The 25,004-nt window shown below is 38.9% G+C and overlaps 1 protein-coding gene across 1 annotated transcript in view; it reads left to right on the forward strand.

Moving 5' to 3' along the window:
- Nucleotides 1–25,004, forward strand: part of CYSLTR1 (cysteinyl leukotriene receptor 1) — a 71,070-nt gene that overhangs the window by 12,378 nt on the left and 33,688 nt on the right. The window contains exon 2 of the mRNA XM_007534341.2: nucleotides 8,074–8,108. The gene's annotated coding sequence lies outside the window, so the exon portion shown is untranslated. The remainder of the gene's footprint in view (nucleotides 1–8,073; nucleotides 8,109–25,004) is intronic.

Raw genomic sequence — 25,004 nt, forward strand, 5'->3', positions numbered from 1 at the left:
CTGGGATCCATGTGGATTCAGTCGGCTAGGAAGGATCGTCAGTTTTCCCAATGAATGGGTACTCACAGGATGCACCACGGGAAGGTCGATCCAATGCATCCCTGAATAAGCTAATATAGTATAAAGGGTAACAAAACAGCTGAGCTATATAAAAAAACAGAGGGGAGAAAGAATAGAATTAGTGAGGCAGAGAACAAAATTAGCAAGATTGAGGATGAATCAGAGAAAAATAAGAAGAGATCTCAAAGAGATTAAGAGATACTGAAAACAACAGAGACATATGGGATGACTTCAAAAGAAGTAATATACATATTATTGGCTTGCCAGAAAGAAAGACAGGGAGGGGAAGAAAGCATTCTTTAGGACATAATAGCTGAAAACTTCCCTACTCTAGACAACATAAAAGACACAAAAGTTTAAGAAGCACAGAAGGTCCCAAATTGAGTTAACTCAGACTTCAAGACACCAAGACACATCATATTTAGAATGAAAAGCAATAATGATATGGAAAGGATCTTGAACCCTGCAAGAGAAAAACAAAGAGTCCCCTACAGAGGAGAACCCATAAGATTAGCAGCAGATTTCTCCTCACAAACACTAAAGGCCAGAAGAGAATGGCAAGATATCTATCAAGCACTCAATGAGAAAGGCTTTTTTTTTAAGATTTTATTTATTTATGAGAAAGATAGGAGGACAGAGAAAGAACCGGACATCACTCTGGCACATGTGCTGCCAGGAATCGAACTCAGGACCTCATGCTTGAGAGTCCAAACAAAGCTTTATCACTGCACCACCTCCCAGACCACGAGAAAGGCTTTTAACTAATGTATCCTGCTAGACTGTCATTCAAACTAAATGGAAGCATAAAAACCTTCTCATACAAGCAACAGTTGAAAGAATCAACTATCACCAAGCCTGCCCTGAAAGAAGTCCTGAACGTTCTCTTATAAAAAACCATATCATCCACCACTGGCCCAGGAAGCTGCATGTCTACCCCTCACCACAGGGTTTTTACTTTGGTGCCCTACCAGTGGGGGGTGGGAGTGGGTGGGAGGGATGGGTCACAGTCTTTTGGTGGTGGGAATGGTGTTTATGCATACTCCTAGCAAAATGTAGACATATAAATCAGTAGTTGATTAATATGAGAGGGGGAAAATCAATTGTATGTCTCAAAGTTTTTCAAAACACAAACTGAATCTTTTTAATATATAGGCTGTGTATTTGATATGCGGGCTCTCTCAAAAGCCTAGACCAAGTAGATTAGAAGCATCCAATAGCACAGCTATATACAAGATACTGGATACTGTACAGCAAAGCCTAACCAAAGAACTTTTCAAAGTTAACCCAATTACCAAATAATGTGATGATAACATTAACTATCAATTGTCTTTTTGAACCCTAAGACAGCAGGAACCTCACATCTCCACTATAGAACCCCTACTTCCCCCAGTCCTGGAACCCTTGGATAGGGCCCACTTTCCCGTATGCATCTCCCAATTCATTAAGAGAAAAAAAAACAACATATCATCATAAACATGTCATATATCAGAACACTCTAAAATTTTAGAATAATGACATTAAATATCTTCATTCTATAATATCAATAAATGATAGTGACCTGAATTCACTTATTAAAAGGCACAGAATAGGGAGATGGATCAGAAAACACAACCCAACCATATGTTGTCTGCAGGAAACCCACTTAATTCAACAACACAAACAGACTCAAAATGAAAAGTTGAAAAACCATCATAAAAGCCAATGGCCCACAAAAAAGGGCAAAACCAGCTATTCTCAGTCTGACACAAGAGACCTTAAAACCAATAAAATTTAAAAAGAAAGGGATGGACATTATTTAACGCTCAGAGGATCACTCAATCAAGAGGACTTAGTGATTGCTAACATCTACATGCCCAAGGAGAGGCCATCTAAATACATGAAAAATCTACTGAAAGAGCTACAACAATGTATTAACAGTAACACAGTAATAGCAAGGAATTTCAAGACCCCTTGGATGTTAGACCAGAAATTATCAAATGCTTAGAGGAAAATATTGGCAGAACTCTTTTTTCTATGCAATTTTTAAAGTATTTATTTATTTATTTATTCCCTTTTGTTGCCCTTGTTTTATTGTTGTAGTTATTATTGTTGTTGTTATTGATGTCGTTGCTGGATAGGACAGAGAGAAATGGAGAGAGGAGGGGAAGACAAAGAGGGGGAGAGAAAGAGACCTGCAGACCTGCTTCACCACTTGTGAAGTGACCCCCCCCCCCCAGGTAGGGAACTGGGAGCTCGAACTGGGATCCTTACGCTGGTCTTTGTGCTTTGAGCAGCTGGCGCTTAACCCGCTTTTCTACTGCCCAACTCCCTTGCCTCTCTCTTTTGACTAGCAATCAACTCTAAATATCTGCCCAACTCTTCCTTTAGCATGCATATTTTTATTTTCCATGTTTCTTCTTGCTGAGATAAAATTCATCTTGTAATCTTGTGTATTATATGTCACCCACTTTGAAGCAATATTTTTCTTTTTTATTTATTGGGAGATTAATGGTTTACAGTTAACAGTAAAATACAATAGTTTGTACATGTATAACATTTCCACATAACAATACAACCCCCACTAGGTCCAAGTCTTCCATCATGTTCCAGGACCTGAACTCTCCCCTCCACTCCAGAGCCTTTTACTTTGATGCAATACACCAACTCCAGTCCAAGTTCTGCTTAGTGTTTTCCCTTCTGACCTTGTTCTTCAACTCCTGTCTATGAATGAGATCATCTCATATTCATCTTTTTGTTTCTGACTTATCTCACTTAACATGAAATCTTCGAGCTCCATCCAAGATAGGATAAAAAAAAAAGAAGGTGAATTCACCATTTTTAATAGCTGAGTAGTATTCCATTCTGTATATATACCACATCTTACTCAGCCACTCATCTGTTGTTGGACACCTGGATTTATTCTTGGTTTTGGCTATTACAAATTGTGCCGCTATGAACATAGGTATACACAAATCTTTTTGGATGTGTATGTTTGGTTCCTTAGGCTATATCCTCAGGAGGGGAATTGCAGGGTCATAGGGTAGGTCCACTTCTAGCCTTCTGAGAGTTCTCCAGACTGCAGCAAGATTTTTCTTGTATATTTCCTTCATATACTCTGTCCTTGTAATATATATTTAGTATCTCGTCTGAGGGCTATATATTCAGCTATCCTATTATTTACATTTGAATGAGATTACTTTTCTGAGACCATCTAATGCAAGAATGACCTGAGGTGGTAGATGGGAGATAAATTAGCCAGTAGAATGTTTGAGCCCTGGCAATACAAGTGAACACCATGGAAGCCCCCAAGAGATCTTCCTGGATGGTGGAACAATGCTGTGGTATTTCTCCTGTCACTGTATACAAGAGATCTTTAACTCCATTTTTCTTTTTTAATATTCTTTTTTGTTTCTTTTCTTTTTCTTTTTTCTTTTCTTTGGAGTACTTTCCAGCTCTTGTATATGATAATATCTGGGATTAAACCTGAGACCCTGGAACTTGAGGCATGAACATCTTTTGCATAATGATTTTATTATCATTCATCCTCTGACTATAAATTTTAATGTGTGTGGGGTGGGGGAAGGCATAAAATGTGAAGTCAAAGAGTTTTATCTTTCACTTTACTGTGTTCAAAGACTTATTACGATAGCTGATATCTGTCGCTGAAAGACCTACATTTTTCTGAAGGACAGTTGCCAGATGGTTTTGCTCATATGTGCAATATAAAGAATTGAAAAACCTATCAATAGATGACTGGCTAAAGAAGTTAGGGGGTAGGGGATGGTGCAGTGGTGCAATTGGTTGAGCACACAAGTTACAGTGCAGTACAGTTCTTACCCAGGTTTGAGCCCCCAGTCCCTACCTGCAGAGGGAAAGCATTGCAAGTGGTAAAGTAGTGTCGCAAGTATCTATCTCTCTCCTTCTCTGTCTCCTCTACCCTGTTAATTTCTGACTATCTCTAACCAATAAATAAACAAAGATAATAAAAACCTTAAGTTATTGGATATATATTCCATGGAATACTACTTTACAATTTAAAAAAGACAATATTTTTTCCTTTGGGACAAAATGGATGAAACTGGGAGTGATTATCCTTAGCAAAATAAGTAAAGAGATGAAAGACAACTACTCATATGTGGAATCTGGACATCTGATTCACGTGAACATGGGGAAAAAAATCCAAACAAAACAGAACTAAGCAACCTGTTCCTTTCCCTGGCAGCTTGCAATTTTTTTTCTTCCATTTAGGAATTTGAGTTTTCCCCACTTAGTGAATATCTATATCCAGACCATATCTCAAAATTGAAAATTTTTCCATTATTTCTTTCAGTGTGGTTTATGCTCTCTTCTTTTTCTCCTCTTCTTCTGAGATCCCTACAATTATGATATATGCTTTTCTAGTGGAGTTTTCAGTCTCTTGAAGAGTTGCTTTGTTTTCCCTCAACATTTTGTTTCTGAGTTTGAAGTCAAAGAGTGTGGTCATTTTTTTTTTTATTGTGGTCATTTTGTCTTCTATCCTTGGTGTTCTCTCTTCGAAATGCCTGCTTCCTTGACTTGCTATTTGAAATTGGAATGCATTTAAATTGCCCTTCACACTGTGTAGCTCTGTTTTTTTCATGTTTTCCATTTTCCTATCTAGTGAATATTTGAGTTCATGCATTTATTTTATAATCCATTACTTCGTATTAAATTGAAACCTTTACATTTGTTCAAATTTCCTGACAATGTATTTCTTAAATTCTCTTGAATCTACATCATTGTTTCTGGCCTTCACACTAATTCTCTGGAGCCAGTGTTTTCCTAATTTTACCCATCTATTTTGACTTCTGTTTTTGGTCAACAGTTGGAGCTGAATTTTGTGTTGTATAAAAGTTGAGGAGGAGCAGAGAAGTTTTGAAGAAATGACATAGTATTATAATACCTAATGTCCTTAAAAGAAGCTTAACCTCACTGCAAACTCTAGTGTACTTCTGCTTTCTTACTTTGGTGCCATACTCCAAACTCAGTCAATTTCTGCTTTGCGTTTCTACTTCTTTTTTTTTTTTTTTAAATGCATAACATTCCCCATTCATTGCAGTGAGTACCTCCCTAATACTTCCTCTCCACTTTTCCAAGCTTTGGGTCCATGATTGCTCAACAATTTGTTTGGCTTTGTATGTTAACTCTCTTTTCAAAAAAAAAAAAAAAAAAAAAGAAGCTTAACCTGCTGAGCGAGAGGAAGAACCCAGAATTTTTTTTCCCTCTTTCCAGGCTGTTTTCTGACATTCCCACCAGCAGTGAAGGAGAGTTTCTTTGACCCCACAACCTCTCCAGCACTTGCTGCTGTTACTTTTTCTGATGTATGATATTCTCACAGGAGTGAAGTGGTATCTCGTTATTGTCTTTATTTGCATTTCTCTGGCAATCAGAGTCTTGGAGCATTTTTTCATGTGTTTCTCAGCCTTTTGGATCTCTTCCGTGGTGAATATTCTGTCCATGTCCTCTCCCCATTTTTGGATGGGGTCATTTGTTTTCTTGTTGTTGAGTTTGGTAAGCTCTTTATATATTTTGGTTATTAACCTCTTGTCTGATGTATGGCATGTAATGATTTTTTCCCATTCCGTAAGGGTCTCTTTGTTTGGATATTGGTTTCTTTTGCTGTGCAGAAGCTTTTTAATTTGATGTAGTCCCATAGGTTTATGCTTGTCTTAGTCTTCTTTGTAATTGGATTTGTTTCATTGAAGATGTTTTTAAAAATTATGTGTAAAAGAGTTCTGCCAGTATTTTCCTCTAAGTACCTGATAGTTTCTGGTCTAACATCTAGGTCCTTGATCCAATTGGAATTTACTTTTGTATTTGGTGAAATATAGTGTTTAAGTTTCATTCTTCTGCATGTTTCAACACATTTTTTCCAACAACATTTGTTAAAGAGACTCACCTTTTACCATTTAATAGTCTGGGCACCTTTGTCAAAGGCTAGATGTCCATAGGTGTGGCAGCTTACTTCTGGGCTCTCAATTCTATTCCACTGGTCAGTGTGTCTGTCTATTCATGTTCCAGTACTAAGTAGTTCTTATTACAGTGGCCCTATAATACAATTTGAGATCTGGGAGTGTGATGCCTCCGGTTCTGTTCTTTCTTATCATGATTGTTTTGGCAATTCTAGGTCTTTTCTGGTTCCAGATAAAGATCCATAGCATTTGTTCTATTCTCCTAAAAAATGTAGTTGGGATCTTGATGGGGATAGCATTAAATTTGTATATGGCTCTAGGTAGTATATTCATTTTGATGATGTTAATTCTTCCAACATATGAACATTGAATATCTTTCCACTTCTTTATGTCTTTTTCAATTTTCTTGAGTAGTGACTCATAATTTTCAGTATACAAGTCTTTCACTTCTTTGGTTAGGTTTATTCCAAGATATTTTATTGTTTTTGTTGCTATAGTAAAAGGAATTTATTTCTTGATTTCATCTTTTTCTAACTTAGTGTTTGCATAGAGGAATGTCACTGACCTTTGTATGTTAATTTTGTAGCCTGTCACCTTACTGTCTTGCCTGATGATTTCCAAAATTTTCTTGCTGTATTCCTTAGGTTTTTCTATGTATACTATAGTGTCATCTGCAAATAGGAAGAGTTTGACTTATGAAGTAACTCTCTCAGTACTTTTCAAATTACTGGTCACTCTTGTTTGGATTGACTTGTGTCTAAGTAAGGTACTCAAAGAGTTCACAGTTGTGGTAATTAACAGTTGTTTCAATATTATTTTAATCGCTGAGTTGGAGAGCAGTGGCTGTTAAAGTGGCTCTTTTGTTCTTTTTCTTCCCTGTAGGCTATGGGAGCCTCAGGGCTTTTAAACTATAAGTAGGGTTCTTAGCTCAATCACTCACTCTTGACCAAAAGACAAAGCAGGGTGGGGGAGAGATAGCACAATGGTTATGCAAAGAGACAGTCACACCCCAACGATTCAAAGCTTCAGGCTCAATTCAGCTTCTCTGCCAAGCCAGGCAGCACTGCTGGGCCCTGTGAGTTTCCATTTATAGTCTGTAGGTCCTGAGGCAATTATTCACCATGTTCTCATCAGGAGAACAATGTGGAAAGGCTCCCACCACACAGTCCCACTGCTAGGCCACACTGCTAGGTGTAGATCTTCTCCTGAGTTTCTTGGTCAGTTCTCTGTCCCCTGATATCAGCACAGAGCTTACCCCCTGATGCTCCAGCCTCTGAGGGCAGTAGCAATGGAGACTCACAGTTGCATTTGGCTAGTTTTAGGGGAGTCCTCTCCTCCCTTCAGCAGTCTTTTTGTTAGTAAAACAGACTGGAGGTGTTGCCTTAACTGGTAAACTGCTGGACTGTTACCAGTTACTCTATCGTGTTTGCACTTACTGGTGATTTGGTGGGTTCCCAAAGTCGTTCTAATCCTGTCTTGTTGTGGTCCCAGGGGGTCTCCTTTGGTATTCCTAGTTGGCCTGGGAGAGGAGAGAAGAGAAAAACAGCTGCTGCTGCTCCATAGCCCCACCTCCAGAAGTTTCCAAGCTCTACTTCTTTATCTGCTTCCACTCCCTCTAAAACCTCTGTTATACAAATGTTTTTCCATTTGATATTGTCCCATAAAATCTTATATTGGGGTAGGGGGAAAAGCGTAATGGTTATGCAAAAAGATTTCCAGGTCTGAGGGTTCACTCCCCAGTACCACCATAAGCCAAAGCTGATTAATACTTTGGTAAAAAAAAATCATATGTTGTTTTCATTGGTTTAATTATTTTCTTTATCTTCATCTTTTTACTTAGTTGTTTCTACTGTATTCTCCAACACATTGATTCAACATTTGGTATCTACTGTTCAGTTGTTTAACCTCTCCATTGTGTTTTCTAGTTCACCCATTGTTTCCACTATATTAGTTAGCACCATAATATATGATTGTACAGTTCTTACATTTTCCCAGCTTTCTTGATCTCCTTTGCTATTGATCTCTTCATTTCTGTGATCATCATTAGTTATGTTTTTGTTATGTCCACATCAAGTACTTTACATAGTTATGTTCTATTTCACAGATCATTGTCTTGATCCATCTACTAAGTTGATGCTGGTGAGTAACTCTATCTCCTCATTATCATCTGGGTGTCTGTGTTGCTGAGGAGTTATTCTGATGCAGTCTCCACCCCCAGGTTTTACTACGCCTTCCGAAACCCTAGCATTGCCCCCTTCAACCAATCCTGGCCCTACACGTCATGCCGCGCGAAACCCTAGCATTGCCCCCTTCAACCAATCCTGGCCCTACACGTCACCCCTGGTTGTCTCCCAATAAAAAGCCCCCTCACCCCCCCCCCTCTCTGGGCTCTCAGCTCTCCCTCTCTGAGGTCTCGCTCCCTGCTCTCCCCCCGTGGTCGGCCATTGCCGGCTGGCTCCACGTGGTCTGAACCAAACCCCCCCATCCTATAATAAAGATTTGTGTACCCCTTTGCTCTGGACATCCGGTCTCTTCTCCGCGGTGCAGCCCGACACCAGACCACCTCAACAACATGTCTGCACATGAACAGAACTGAGTATCAACAAAGATTCACAGTTGTAATTGTCTTCCAGTCTTGTGGACCTATGGTAAACAGTGGTTCAAGCTTATGCCCAGAAGCATCTATAGGCCTGTGGTTCACTGGACCTGAACAGTAACCCAAAATTCAGGATCTCAAGGACATAGTAGTGAGTTGGAATAGGCTTAGGAAATATAAAGGATTTTCCATTGTGAATGTTCAGGTCATTTGTGCATCAAGTTCCTGTTGCCATGGGTTGCCTATAGGTGCACAGCAGCAGTTGCAGCACTAGGGTAATTCATACAGACCTGGATGGTGACCAGAAGTTTTGTGGAATTATTATTCAGTATCCTCTTTTTGCCATATTTGAATAGATATGAACAAGATTGGGGGTTTATAGTCACCTATGCCCAGTACTGGACATAGCAACTACATAAAGATGGCTTATGAATCAATCTGCAGTTCAATATTGTAGATGTACAGTGGCATCTGTGGCTTCATATTAAACTTATTTGTGTGAGGCTAGGGGTTTGTGGTTACTACTATATGGTAATGGTAATGACACCAATCTTGCTTATCTAGAGATTAACTAGTGGTTTGACAAAATGAATATCCAGTAGTCTCTGTGCACCAGTTCAAAAGGGTCTAAGCAAGACAAGGTATTCAAAGTCACAAATGTCCAGTAATGGCTACAATATCAAAATTAAATGGGATTTAAAAGCTACTTTTATTTTACTGCAATGTGTGACCTGTGCCATTTGTGCACCCAACTCAAACAAGCCTTGTGGTTTAAATATCCATTAGTAGATATAACAGAAGAATCAAATAAGCCTGAGTGTGACTGAGTAGCAACCTGAGGTTTGAGATCTTTTAAAAAGCATTTAATTTATTATTGGATAGGGACAGAGATAAATTGAGGGGGGTAGAGAGGGAGAGAGACAGAGAGACACTTATAGTACTGCTTCACCACTCATGAATCTTTCCCCCAGCAGGTGGGAACCAGGAACTTAAATCTGGGTCCCTGCACACAGTAATGTGTACACTTAACCAGGTGTGCCACCACCTAGCTTCTTAAGGTTTGAGGTCATTAAGGACAAATAGCACCAGAGTGCCACAACCATGCCAGCCTGGGCATAACCAATGGTCAATGATTGTGAGTAACTGTGTTCTCAGTCATGTTGACCTTGGCAGAGTAGGAGCAGAAACATGAGTCCTCAAACAGGTATGAAGAAGGCCGAATCAGACCTTAGTTCCAACTGGTTATAGAAAATATACTCTATTAAGGAAACTGGTGTAATGCAATGGGGAGAATGAAGATTCAGAGATTTAGTGGTGGGAATGGTGTGGATTCAAACCCCTGTCGACATGTAATTCTGTAATATAAAAATAAAAATAATAATTAAAAAAATAAAATATCCTCTTGGGTTGGCAGGAAGCATAGTCTTGCAGATCGTGGAACAACAGAGGTGTAATCAGTGGAGCCCTCCTGCTTGCTGGCTATAATTCAACAGGGCTATGCGACACTTAGGAGCATGGTGTGGAATTTAGATATGTGTTTATGGTGACCAGGACTGTTTGTCTGCCAGGAGAAAGCACACTGCATAAATATTTCTCTGTCCCTAGCTGGCTCAATATTTAGCTAGAAATGAGTGAATCATTCCTCAGGGGTTTGCTTCAAAAATTTCTTAAAAAAAAAATTTCTTACCATGAAACTTAAGATCCACTATGGCAGATTCACTTTTACTTAGAATATAAATAACCAAATCCAATGAACTTGCAAAAACAACAATAGTTTCTGGGAAAACTAAGATTATGGGGACTGGGTGGTGGCACATATGGTTGAGCATACATGTTACAATGCCTGAGGTCCCGCCTCTGAGCCCCTGCCCCCCCACCTGCAGGGAGTAGCTTCACTAGTGGTAAAGACGGTCTACAGTTGTCTCTCTGTCTCTCTCCTTCTCTATCTCCCTTTTCCTTCTCAATTTCTCTTTGTTCTAGGAAAGGGAATAAAGAAATAAACAATAAAAAATTTTAAAAGAAAACTAAGGTTGCTATGGTGTAGGTAGGAGGAGGAATAGGGCTAGTGAGAGGCACATCTTTGGTGTGATGACATTGAAAATTTGGTGGTAGGTATGGTGAATCTTATATAGAGATAAGAAACTATGTTCTCCCAAATTTTATATTATTATAAAACAATGCTAAAGCAATACATATTTTAAAGAAAGGAATGGAGAAAAAAATCTATTAAAACATGTAATAAAGGAAAAAAAATCCACTATGGCATCCACCCCGTAAGGCTGTTAGAGTGAAACAAAATGTTGTCTGCCATTATGGGAATTTGGACTGTACTATTTCCAATCACCAGTTCATTTTTTTAGAGGTATAAGACTATAAGATTGGGATTTCTGGGGCTTAGCACAAACCTTTCCCCTCATCCCCCAAGGAAAGTTCCACACTTTAGCAATCTCTTCTGGATTGTAGCTGTTTATGCACAGTGAGATATCTTTCCTGGATATTATAACTTTATATTTTGCTGTGGAAGCTCTTCACACAGGTTTCAGAATGATTTCTGCACGAAGTGGTCTCTGTGCTGGTTTATATTTGCTTTTTACACTTCAAGAGACTTCTCAGATTCTTCCTATACATCCATCTCAATATCACTCTCTGGTTTCATGTATCACATCCAAGTCTTTAATATATTTGAACTAACTTTGTGGAAGGTGATAAGTCTACTTTAATTGTTCTAGCATTCATTTTTCAATTTTCTCTTCCAGATTAGGCCCTTGGCTCTTTTGTTGTAAATTATTTTCCCATATATGTGTAGTTTTATTTTGGTGTTCTGAATATTATCCCATTTGTCTGTGTCTGTTTCTATTCCACAAATATTCTATTTATTTCATATCATTTAATATTATAGTTGGAAGTCTTTGAAAATAATAATTTTATTTTTTAATTTTTATTTATAAAATAGAAATATTGATAAGACTATAGCATAAGAGGGGTACATTTCCACACAATTCCCACAACTAGAGCTCCATATCCAGTCCCTTCCCTTGATAGCTTCTCTATTCTTCATCCCTCTGGGAGTATAGACCTAGAATCACTGTAGGGTGCAGAAGGTGGAAGGTCTGGCTTCTGTAACTGCTTCTCCACTGAACATGGACATTGGCAGGTCAATCCATACTCCCAGCCTGTCTCTCTTTTTCCCTAATGGGGCAGGGGTCTGGGGAAGCTGGGCTCCAAGACACATGGTGGGGTCCTCTGCCCAAGGAAGTCAGGTTGGTATAATGGTATCATCTGGAACCTGGTGACTGAAACAGAGTTAAGATATAATGCAGAACAAATTATTGACTAATCATGAACCTAAAGGCAAGAATATTGAAGATGAAAATTGGGGTCTCCGTTTTGGAAAAATCTAGTAAGTCTATTTTAGGTGTATCCAAGGGGGGCATGACTTTGCTAGTTTTTTTTTTTAAGCTCTTTTCTTTTTTATTTATTTTTATTTTTATTTTTTATTTAAGAAAGAATTAATTAACACAACCATAGGGTAGGAGGGGTACAATTCCATACAATTCCCACCACCCAATCTCCATTTCCTACCCCCTCCCCTGATAGCTTTCCCATTCTCTATCCCTCTGGGAGCATGGACCCAGTGTCATTGTGGGTTGCAGAAGGTAGAAGGTCTGGCTTCTGTAATTGCTTCCCCGCTGAACATGGGCGTTGATGAGTGGCTGAGAAAGTTGTGGTATATATACACAATGGAATACTATGCAGCTATCAAGAACAATGAATCCACCTTAGCTGACCCATCTTGGACAGAGCTAGAAGGAATTATGTTAAGTGAGCTAAGTCAGAAAGATAAAGATGAGTATGGGATGATCCCACTCATCAACAGAAGTTGAGTAAGAAGATCTGAAAGGGAAACTAAAAGCAGGACCTGACCAAATTGTAAGTAGGGCACCAAAGTAAAAACCCTGTGGTGAGGAGTAGACATGCAGCTTCCTGGGACAGTGGGGGGTGGGAGTGGGTGGGATCGATGGGTCACAGTCTTTTGGTGGTGGGAATGGTGTTTATGTACACTCCTAGTAAAATGTAGTCATATAAATCACTAATTAATTAATACAATAGTGGGAAAATTAATTGTATGTCTCGAAGTTTTTCAAAACACAAACTGAATCTTTTGAATATATAGGCTGTGTAATTGATATGCAGACTCTCTCAAAAGCCTAGACCAAGTAGATCAGAAGCAACCAATAGCACAGCTATATACAAGATACTGGGTACTGTACAGCAAACCCTAACCAAAGGACTTATCAAAGTTAACCCAATTACCAAACAATGTGATGATAACATTAACTATCGATTGTCTTTTTGAACCCTAAGACAGCAGGAACCTCACATCTCCACTATAGACTTTGCTAGTTTTTGCCTGAGCCTGACATCTAATATATAGGTGGACACAGGTTATTGTCTGGGGAGATGGTGTCATAGTTGGAAAAAGGACTAGAAAGCTGGATCAGGGAAGAAGGTAGCTCCCAAATATGGGGAAAGTATATAAATATTGTTAACTGTAAACCCTATCGATTTGATCTGGGGCCCATATTCAACACAGGAGCCTATATAACCTCTACATCTACATCCCTCTAGGTCTGAGCTCGCATTCTGTAGTCACGGCTAGGAACTCTTCAGGCTGCACTAAGTTCAGGACCCATCTTCCTTAGGTAGTAGGTAGAGTATGTTATCCATACTCTTGGGAGAATGGAACATTCCCTGCTATTCTTGATCCATATTGAGGGCAAGAACCTATAGGGGCCCACAAAGGGTGCATTATGTTGCTCCTGATGGAGATGACCTGTGACAGTGGTGAGAGGGATCTGTTAGAGGTCTAGGCCCATCGTGTCTGTGTGCAAATCGCAGCAGAGAATTCCTCTTATAGCCTAAACCAGTTTTGAACCACGTTAGCCCTTCTGGATCACTTCTGCTTTTTATTTTAAATTATTTCATTTCTCTTCTTGAATATATGAATTTATTTGCCCAACTTCATCCCCTTACTTTTCTTCTCCAATTACTTGTACAATGCCCATCCATAAATCACAGTCCTCTACATTCATTTTGATTTTCAGTTTTCTTTTAAATAGATTCCACCCTCCTAGAGATGTTCACTTTTCACTTCCACTTTATGCTATAATCTGCATTTTAGCACAACGGCACCATAACAAGTACATATCCTTCCCTCAGTTCTCTAGACATATTCCATAGAGAGTTGCTTTATTACTCTTAATACCATAGTCATTCTTTCAAAGTTACTTAATTAGAAGAAAGAGTAGAAATGACAGAACGTATTTCACTACCAGTAATGGAATCACTATCTAAATGAGTAACAGAATATTTACTCTGACAGGGAGAGAGAACAATGAGCCCAGTATATATCCTAAGGTTTTACGTATTTGGTATAATGCATTTGGAATTAGCATGGGCTAGAAAGATAACCATCTAAGTATCTCAAGTTCCAGCCCCAGAACCTATAGAAAAAGCTGTGGCTCATGAGGAAGCTACAATGCTGTGTTGCCTCTGTATCACTATATCTAAATGTAAAAGCAGGGCTGGGGGAGACAGTGTAATGGAAACACTTTCATGTCTGAGGCTTGGAGGCCCCAGGTGCAAACCTCAGTACCACTATAAGCCACAGCTGAATAGTGCTCTGGTGTCTCTCTTTCTTTCTATCTTTCTCATTCTCATTTCTATCTCTGTGTATGTATGTATGAGTGTATAAAATCAAAAAATTAAATTTAATTTTAAAATGAATTTGACAGATATATAAGCAAAAGAAATTATTAGGAGAAACATCACAATGCTTATGTTAAACTACTTTATTTTTTAAATTTATTTATAAAATAAAAATATCGACAAGGCCATAGGATAAAAGGGGTACAATTCCACACAATTCCCATTACCAAAGTTGTGTATCTTATCCCCTCCATGCTGGGCTAGCATCGCGAGAGAGAGACCAGGAACTCATGGCGGCGTGGTAATACAATTCTTTATTCATGTGGGAGCCCCAGAGTCGGGTGTGAGCACAGCTGGTTAAGCTACGTGGTGCTAAACTGCAATGGCTGGCGTCCACCTCCCTGTCTGCACACCTGCTCTCCTCCAGGTTGGGACATGGAATGAGGAAGAGAAGAGAAGGGAAGGGAAGGGAAGGGAAGGGAAGGGAAGGGAAGGGAAGGGAAGGGAAGGGAAGGGAAGAGAAGAGAAGAGAAGAGAAGAGAAGAGAAGAGAAGAGAAGAGAAGAGAAGAGAAGAGAGGAGAGAGAAACCAGAAACAGAAGTGACTTTATAGGATAAAACCGGAAGTGGCAAGTTGGAAATGGAAATGGCTAGGAAAAGGGGGTTGAGAAAGGAAAAAGGCACGCTGGGAACTTCCTTAGCAACTGTTGTGATGATTTTAACTGGTGGTATTAATAATACCCTGCAGACAGGGCAGGTCTCGAGGTAGAAAGAAGACAAATCAAAGGCAGGGGGGACTGGCTTAATGCCTGACACTCCCTTGAAAGTTTTCCTATTCCCTGGGATATGGAGTTCTGGTGGTGGAAACTATATGGAGTTGTACCCCTCTTATCCTATGTTTTTGACAGTGTTTCCTTTTTATAAATAAAATAAAATACAAAAAAGAAATAAAGACAGAAAGGAAAAAATATAAGGTGAAACTTGGACTGGGTGTGGCATATTAGACCAAAACAAAGGATACTGTGGAATGAAGAAAAGGGAAAGAGTGGAGAGGACATTGTGGTACTGGGGCATAACAATAAAATAAAACCAAAGTTGGGGTGAGATTGTTCTTCAGACACCTACCACAGGAAGATGAGAAATTACACCCATATATCAACAAACATACTGTAAACTATTAACCCTCTGGTAAAATGATAAAAAGAAATATATCCTTCAAAAAGAAACAGCTAGGGAGATATCATAATGATTGTGCAAAAGACTTTTGTGTCTGAAGTCTGAGGTCCCAGGTTCAATAAACAGCACCACCATTAAGCCAGGGTTGAGCAGTGCTCTGACCTCTGTCTTGTCTGTCTGTCTTCATCTTTCTCTCTGTATATCTCTCTCATTAAAATAAATAAGACAGAAACACAACAAAAAAAAGAAAACTACAGACCAATATCTATGAAGAATATAGATGGTAAAATATTGAACAAAGTTCTAGCCAACAGTATATATTAAAAAGATTGTTCATCATGACCAAGTTGGGTTTATCCCAGGAATACAAGGTTAGTTTAATCTACATAAATCAATCAATGTGATTCACCACATCAGTAAAAGCAAGACCAAAAACCACATGATTATATCAATAGATGCAAAGAAAGCCTTTGACAAAATCCAACATCCCAGGACAGGGTGTTGGCACACCTGGCTGAACACACATGTGACAATGCCAAGGACCCGAGTTCAAGCCCCCAGTCCCCACCTGCAGGAGGAAAGCTTTGCAAGTGGTGAATCAATGTTGCAGGTATCTTTCTTTCTCTGCCTCTCTATCACCCCCTTCCCTCTAGATTTCTGCTTATCTCTATCCAATAAACAAAATAAAGTTAATTAAAAAAATAAAAATTAAAAAAAAATCCAACATCCCTTCATGATCAAAACACTAAAAAAAAAGTGGGAATAGATGGAACATTTCTTAAGATAGTGGAGTTCATATATAGCAAACCTACAACCAACATCATACTCAATGGTGAAAAACTAGAAGCATTCCCCCTTAGATCAGGTACTAGACAGGGCTGCCCACTATTATCATTACTATTCAACATAGTGATGGAAGTTCTTGCTACAGAAATCAGGCAGTATCAAGGAATTAAAGGGATAAAGATTGGAAAAGAAGTCAAACTCTCCCTATTTGCAGATGATAATAGTATACATTGAAAAACATGAGGAATCCGTCAGGAAGCTCTTGGAAATTATTAGGCGAGACAGTAAGGTGTCCGGCTACAAAGTTAACATTCAAAAGTAATAGACATTCCTCTATATAAATACTAAGTTAGAATAAGAAGAAATTCATATAATAATCCCTTTTACTATAGCAACAAAAATAATAAAATATCTTAGAATAAACCTAACGAAAGACTTGTAAACTGAGAATTATGAATTATTCAAGGAAATAGAAAAAGACATACAGGGAGTCTGGCAGTAGAGCAGCCGGTTAAGCACACGTGGCGTCAAGCACAAGGACCAGTGTAAGGATCCTGATTGAAACCCCCAGCTCCCCATCTGCAGGGAGTCGCTTCAAAGGTGGTGAAGCAGGTGTGCAGGTGTCTTTCTCTCCCCCCTCTGTCTTTCCCTCCTCTCTTCATTTCTCTGTCCTATCTAACAATGACGACATCAATAATAACAACAATAATAACTACAACAACAATAAAAAACAACAAGGGGCAACAAAAAGGATGATAAATAAATATTTTTTTAAATTTGAAAAAAACATAAAGAAGTGGAAAGATATTTCATGTTCATGGGACGAAAGAATTAGCATCACTGGGGGAGTCAGGTGGTAGTGCAACGGGTTAAGCACACGTGGCGCAAAGCACAAAGACCCGCATAAGAATCCAGGTTTGAACCCAGCTTCCCACCTGTAGGGGAGTCGCTTCACAAGCGGTGAAGCAGGTCTGCAGGTGTCTATTTTTCTCTGCCCTTCTCTGTCTTCCCCTCCTCTCTCCAATTCTCTCTGTCCTATCCAACAGTGACGACAACGATAATAACTACAACAACAATATAAAAACAACAAAGGCAACAAAAGGGAAAAATAAATAAATAAAATTTAAAAAAATTAAAAAGAAAGAATTAACATAATTAAAATGAATATACTATCCAGAGCCATATAGAGATATAATGCAATCCCAGTTAAGGTCCCATCCAATTTTTATAGGAAATTAGAACAAAAGCTACAAATGTTTATCTGGAACAAGAAAAGACCTAGAATTGCCAAAATTATCTTGAGAAGAAAGAAAAGAACTGGAGGCATCACACTCCTAGATCTCAAAGTGTATTATAGAAGCATTGTAATCATAACTGCTTGGCACTAGAGCATAAATAAATACATTGACCAGTGGAATAGAATTGAGAGTCCAGAAATAAGTCCCCACAATTATGGACATCTAATCTTTGACAAAAGTGCTCAAACCATTAAATGAGGAAAGGAAAGTCTCTTCAACAAATGGTGCTGAAAAAATGGGTTGAAACATGCAGAAGAATGAAACTGAACTACTGTGTTTCACCAAACACAAAAGTAAATTCCAAATGGATCAAGGACTTGGATGTTAAACCAGCAACTATCAGATACTTAGAGGAAAATATTGGCAGAACTCTTTTTCCATATAAATCTTAAAAGCATCTTCAATGTTATGAATCCAATTACAAAGAAGAATAAAACAAAAATAAACCAGTGACTACATCAAATCAAAAAAGCTTCTGCACAGCAAAAGAAACCACCACCCAAACAAAGAGACCCTTCATAGAATTGGAGAAGATCTTTACATGCCATATATAAGACAAGAGGCTAATAACCAAAACAAATAAAGAACTCAGCAACAAGAAAATAAATGAACCTATCCAAAAATGGGGAGAGGATGTGAATAGAATATTCACCAAGGAAGAGATCCAAAAGACCAACAGTCATATGAAAAATTGCTTCAGGTCACTGATTGTCAGAAAAATATAAATAAAGACAACAGTGAGATACCACCTCACCCCTGTGAGAATGTCTGTCGTATGCTTTACATTGGTTTGTTCTAGCCCTCCCCCGCCAAGAGAATTGGATGAGTCCTGTTAATTTCGCGGGCCTGCTTGGCCCCGCCCCAAGGAACCCAGAGAGGGGGTTCCCGAGTACGAGAGTTCCAGAGTAAGAGAGAGAGTTCCTGAGTTCGAGAGTTTCAGAGTTACAGAGTAAGAGAGAGTTCCATAGTTGAAGAGTTTCAGAGTGCCAGAGTTGGAGAGTTCCTGGGTTCCTGAGTTCCAGAGTAAAAGAAAGAGTGCTTGCACCGCCGCAAAGAGACAGCAGAGTTCTGTTTGGTGATTAGTTTGTCTTAGTTTATGAATCGTTGTTCCTGAATAAAGAAATACAGCTTCCCTGCCCAGCTGTTGTCTCCGCTTCTCTGTTACCCGCCAGTGAAGCTAGCCCGCCCGGCAAGAGCCTTCTGAAATTTTAACAACAAATGTCATACATCAAAAACAACTGCAGCAACAAATGTTGGAGAGGTTGTGAGGACAAAGGAACCCTCCTATGGTATGAATGTAAATTAGTAAAACGCATGTGAAGAACAATCTGGAAAAATCTCAGAAGGATAGAAGAGGACCTACTCTAAGACCCTGCAGTTCTTCTCCTGGGGTTATATCCTAAGTAGCCAAACACAATCTTACAAAAAGATCTGTGTATAGCTATGCTCATAAGAGCACAATTTGGAATAGACGAAACCTGGAAGCAACCCAGGTGTCCAACAGATAAGTGACTGAGTTGTGATCTATATACACAATAGAATACTACTCAGCTATTAAAAATGGTTAATTCACCTTCTTTTAAAAAAACTTTATTTATAAAAAGGAAACACTGGGAGTCAGGAGGTAGTGCAGCAGGTTAAGTGCTTGTGACACAAAGCACAAGGACTGGCGTAAGGATCCTGGTTCAATCCCCCGGCTCCCCACCTTCAGGGAAGTCGCTTCACAGGCGGTGAAGTAGGTCTGCAGGTCTCTCTCTCTCTATCTATCTATCTATCTATCTTCCCCTCCTCTCTCCATTTCTTTCTGTCCTATCCAACAATGATAACATCAACAATAATAATAACTACAACAACAATTAAAAAAAAACAAGGGAACAAAAAGGAAAAAAATAAATATTCAAAAAAAAGGAAAAATTGACAAAACCATAGGATAAGAGGGGTACAACCTCACACAGTTCCCAGCACCATACCTCCATATCCCATCCCCTCCACTGATAGCTTTGCTATTCTTTATCCCTCTGGGAGTATGGACCCAAGGTCATTGTGGGATGCAGAAGGTTGAAGGCCTGGCTTCTGTAATTGCTTCCCTGCTGAACATGGGCATTGACAGGACAACCCATACTCCCAGCCTGTCTCTCTCTTTCCCTAGTGGGGAAGGGCTCTGGGGAAGCGGAGCTCCAAGGCACATGGGTGGGGGTTGTCTCTCCAGGGAAGTCTGGACGGCATCATGCTAGCATCTGGAACCTGGTGGCTGAAAGGAAAGTTAGCATACAGAGCCAAACAAATTGTTAACCAATCATGGACCTAAAGGCTGGAATAGTGTAAATGAAGTGTTGGAGGGGGTCCTCCATTTTTTAGATAGCTAGTAGGCATATTTTAGTTATATTTCAAAGGGCCTATAGCTATACTAGTGTTTTTTGGGGTTTTTTTTTTTTGTTTTTTTTGTTTTTTGCCTGAGCCTGAAATCTGATATGTAGGTGGATCCAAGTTATTGTCTGGGGAGATGATGTCATGGCTGGGAAAAGGATCAGAAAGCTGGATCAGGGAAGAGAGTAGATCCCTAATATGGGAAAGGGGTATAAATATTGTTAACTGTAAGCCCCAATGATTTGATGTGATCTGGGTCACATAATTAGATTAGGAGCCTGTGTGACCTCTGTATCCCTCTAGATCTGAGCTCACATTCTGTGGTCATGTGTAGGAACATTCCATGCTGCCCCAGCATCAACCCATCTTCCTCAGGTGTAGCATAGAGTATGTTGTCCATCCTCCCTTCAGAGGATGGAACATTTTCTACCATTGTTGATCCAGGTTGAGGGCAAGATCCTATGGGGGCCCACAAAGGGGTCTATTTTGTTGTTCCTAATAGAAATGACTGGTAACAATGGAGAGAGGGATTTACTTGAGTTCTAGGCCCATCAACTCCGTTTGGGAATCTTAGGACTCCCCGATTAGGGCCCCAGATGATGGAATGGCCTGATAGTGATTAAAGAGTCATCGTTAAAGTATGTCAATCTCTTGCTCTTATTCAGCTTTTGTAGTACTTGCTTTGATAAGGTTACCTTTGGAGTGAGTGAGAGAACTGTAATAGGAAGTAGATGAGGAGGGTATCTAAGTCTATGTGGACACTATTTCATTATGAACTTGATACTGACTCACTACAGACTATTGTGTATTTTTGCTTTCAGGTATATATTTTGCCCTAATTTATGGATACATGTGAACATATGCCCTATCTTACAGGATCTGGTCTATATCTAGGTTTTGGGATTTTGTTAGGAAGTGAACCTCCTGGACTGGAATTAGAGAATACCATGAAAGGAAAGGTCTCACCTGAGTAATGAGGGTGAAGGGTTGGAATTCCATGCCTGATGTCTCTGTACACAGTCTGAGGTGAAGCATGCTGAGATGGTACTTGTTGCATTGATTAGACTGGAATCGGCGGATGCAATTCACCTTCTTCACCCCATCCTGGACAGAGTTTGAGTGAATCATGTTAAGTGAAATCAGCCAAAAAGAGAAGGAAGAATATGGGATTATCTTACTCATAGAAGTTAATAAATAAGAACAGAAAGGAAAACACAAAGCAGAACTTGGAATGGAGTTGGTGTATTGCACCAACATAAAAAACTCTGAGGTGGGGTGGAAGGTTCAGGTCCTGTAACACAATCACAGAGGACCTAGTCGGGGTTGAATGGAAATGTGGAAAACTAAGAAATGTTACATATTTACAAACCATTGTATTTTACTATTGACTGTCAACCATTAATCCTTTAATAAATAAAAATTTTAAATACTTAAATAATGAATTAATAAATATTGAAATTTTTTTCTCCTCCAGGGTTATCACTGGGGCTTGGTCCCTGCACTATGAACCCACTGCTCCTGGAGGCTATTTTTCCCTTTTGTTGTTTATTGTTGTTGTTACTATTATTGTTTTTACTGTCGTTATTGTTGGATATGACAGAGATATGACAGAGAGAATCCAGGAAAGGGGAACACAGAGAGGGGGAGAGAAAGATAGACACCTGCAGACCTGCTTCACCGCTTGTGAAGTGACCCCCCTGTAGGTGGGGGACCAGGGACTGGAACTGGGATCTTTGTACCAATCCTTGTGCTTAACACCATGTGCTATTAACCCCGCTGCACTAACACCCAGCCCCTTAAAAAATATTTTTTAACTAAATAGAAATTAAATCCCCGAAATAAGCTCCTTCTTTAGAGAACAAATAGGCTTCTTAGTAAGTTGTATTGGGAAAATTAGACCTTGACATTCATAAGAATCTAAGGAAGGGAACCACCACATCTTACAGTGCACAAGCATGAGCTCAAGATGGGTAGAAGATATAGATGTTAGGCCAGAAACCATAAAATATATAAAATACAAATAGAACACTCTTCAGTATTGTATTAATAAATGTCTTCAGAGACATTAGTCCAGCAAAAGTAAAAATAAGCCAGTGAGATTGTATCAAAATGAAAAGCTTATAACAACCAAAAAATTACCGCAGCAAACATACATCCTACGGAATATGAGAAAGTATTTTCACAGCATACATCAGGCAAAAGGCCAATAGTCAAAATTATGATGAGTTCACAATTTTCAGCAACAACAACAAAAAAACTACTAATAACCAGGAAGTAGACATGAACAGAATTTTCATCATAAAAATGCTTAATATCATTGCTTATCAGAGAAATGCAAGTTGAGACAATAATGAGATATTATCTCACACCTATAAGAATGTGATTCATTAAAAGGGACAGAAACAGCAAGTGCTGATAAGAATATGGTGGAAAAGGAATCGTTTTACATTTTGCATTGGAATGTAAATTGTTCTCACCCCTGTGGATAATAAAGCATCCTCAAATATTACAATTAGACATACTATATTTTCTAGCAACTCCTTTTCTGAGGATCTATGCAAAAAATTAAAAGGCACTTATCTGAAGAGAAATATGCACATGTATGTTGGTTTTCCACTCCCTTATCATTAGTAATTTAGCAGGGCAAACGCTAGAAGAAGAAGTAATTTAGCAAATTTATGGGGCACAACTTCACAACCATATATAGTCAGTGCAAGTCACGACCCCTTCCACCAAAGTTCTGTTTCTTCCCGTACAACCACCATAATTATCACAAAGTCCAACAGACAGTTTAGTTATCATTTTTGAGAATTCATTTGGTTAAGTCACATCAATGTCACTTATATCACTATTTGTAACAGGAAAAATTTGGAAACAACCCAAATGTCTAATGTTAAGGAAGCTGCAGTATATATTCCACAATAGAATATTACTCAGCTATAAGAAATGGTGAAATAATCTCTTTTGACACAACTTGGATAGAACATGGAGTGCTTTTATTGCTTTATTAGTGAAATAATCATTTACAAGACAACTGTTGTCACATAAGTAAATTTTCTTATATTGTCACGATAGGTGTCTGTGCACCTTTCTCACCACCAACCTAGATGTGCCCTCAGAATAGTACACAGGATCCTTTGATGTGCACTCAAACTTCCCACCTCTGCTACTTGTGAAGATGCATGATTGCCTATCTCTCCCGACAGATTCTGGTGTCCTACCTGGCTTCAATTAAGTCTCATAGGTTGAACTCCATTCTCACACAGTTCAAAAAGTGTACTTTCAATCTGATCTACGTCTACAGATGGGTTCCTGCAACCCTCCTAGATGTCCAGTATGATACCAGTCAGATTAGGTCAACGTCAATCCTGTAAGACTTTACCCTAGCACATAGCATTGGTAGTATATAAATTAGACTCCACACAGCCCACAGAGATAAACACATTACGGAGGACATCTGAGGATGAAGCATAGGAAATCAAGAAAAAATATAGAAAAGACATTAAGACATCATGAAACAACAAGAGACACATAGGATAACTTAAAAAGAAACACCATTCAAATCACTGGTCTGGCAGGCAGAGAAGAGGAAAAGAAAAAGGAAGAACACATAAATAACTAGGAGCACATAAAAAAAAAAATCCAAGCAGTTCAAATGAATCCCAAACAAAATGGACCCATAACTAAATACAAGACAAATTACGGTTAATCTGACAATGACCAAAGAAAAAAGAATATCATGAAAGCTGGAAGGAAAAAACCAAGAATCACATACAGAGGTAAATTCATAAAACACAACCCAACCATATGCTAATTTCAGGAGTCCTACTTGACCCAAATGGACAAAAAAAATAAGTAGAAATGAAACAAAAGAACATCATCACACAAGTTGATGGACCTTGTAAAAGACTGTGAAAACAATAATCATATCTGAGATAACAGACTTCAAAATAATTAAAGTAATAAAAATATGGGTAAGAACAATGTAATTCTTCTATTAATGTGTTGCATTGACTTTTGGTTTAATCTGGAGAGTGTATATCTTTCTAGAAATGTATCCATCTCCTCCAGATTTTCCAGCTTTGTGGCATATAGTTGCTCACAGAAGCTTCATATGATGCACTGGATTTCTGTGGTGTCTGCTGTGATCTCATCCCTTTCATTCATAATAAAATTTATTTGAGTCTTCTCTTTGTTTTTTAGTGATTTTGGCCAAAAATTTATCAATTTTGTTTATCCTTTTAAAAAAAAAAGCTCCTAGCTTCATTGATCTTGTGTATAGTTCTTTTGTTTTCAGTGTTGATAATTTCTGCTCTGATTTTTATTTCACTCCATCTTCTTGCTTTAGGTTTCATTTTTTTAATTAATTTATTTATTTTAAAAAGGAGACATTAACAAAACTATAGGATAGGAGGGGTCAACTCCATACAATTCTCATGACCAGATCTCTATATCCCCTTCCCTCCCCTGATAGCTTCCCCATTCTTTATCCCTCTAGGAATATGCACCCCAGATCATTGTGGGTTGCAGAAGGTGGAAGGTCTGGCTTCTGGAATTGCTTCCTCGCTGAACGTGGACATTGACTGGTCGATCCATACTCCCAGCCTGCCTCTCTCTTTCCCTAGTAGGGTGGCTCTCTGGGGAAGCAGAGCTCCAGGACACATTGGTAGGGTCATCTGTCCAGGGAAGTCTGGTCGGCATCATGCTGGCATCTGGAATCTGATGGCTGAAAAGAGAGTTAACATACAAAGCCAAACAAATTGTTGAACAATTATGGACCTAAAGGCTGAGATAGTGCAGATGAAGTGTTGGGGGGTACTCACTGCAAACTATTGTGTACTTTTGCTTTCAGGTATATATTTTGCCCTAGTTTATGGATATGTGTGAACATATGCTCTATCTCCTGGGACCTGGTCTATATCTAGGATTTGGGACTTTGTTAGAAAGTGAACCACCTGGAATAGAATTAGGGAATACTATGAAAGGAAAGGTCTCACTCGAGTAATGAAGCTGAAGGGTTGTCATTCCAGACCTGAAGTCTCTGGACACAGTCTGAAGTGAAGCATGCTGAGGTGGTACTCGTTGTGTTGATTAGGTTGGGATC

The sequence above is a fragment of the Erinaceus europaeus genome, chromosome X, assembly GCF_950295315.1.
Source record: "Erinaceus europaeus chromosome X, mEriEur2.1, whole genome shotgun sequence".
Classification (NCBI taxonomy): Eukaryota; Metazoa; Chordata; class Mammalia; order Eulipotyphla; family Erinaceidae; genus Erinaceus; species Erinaceus europaeus.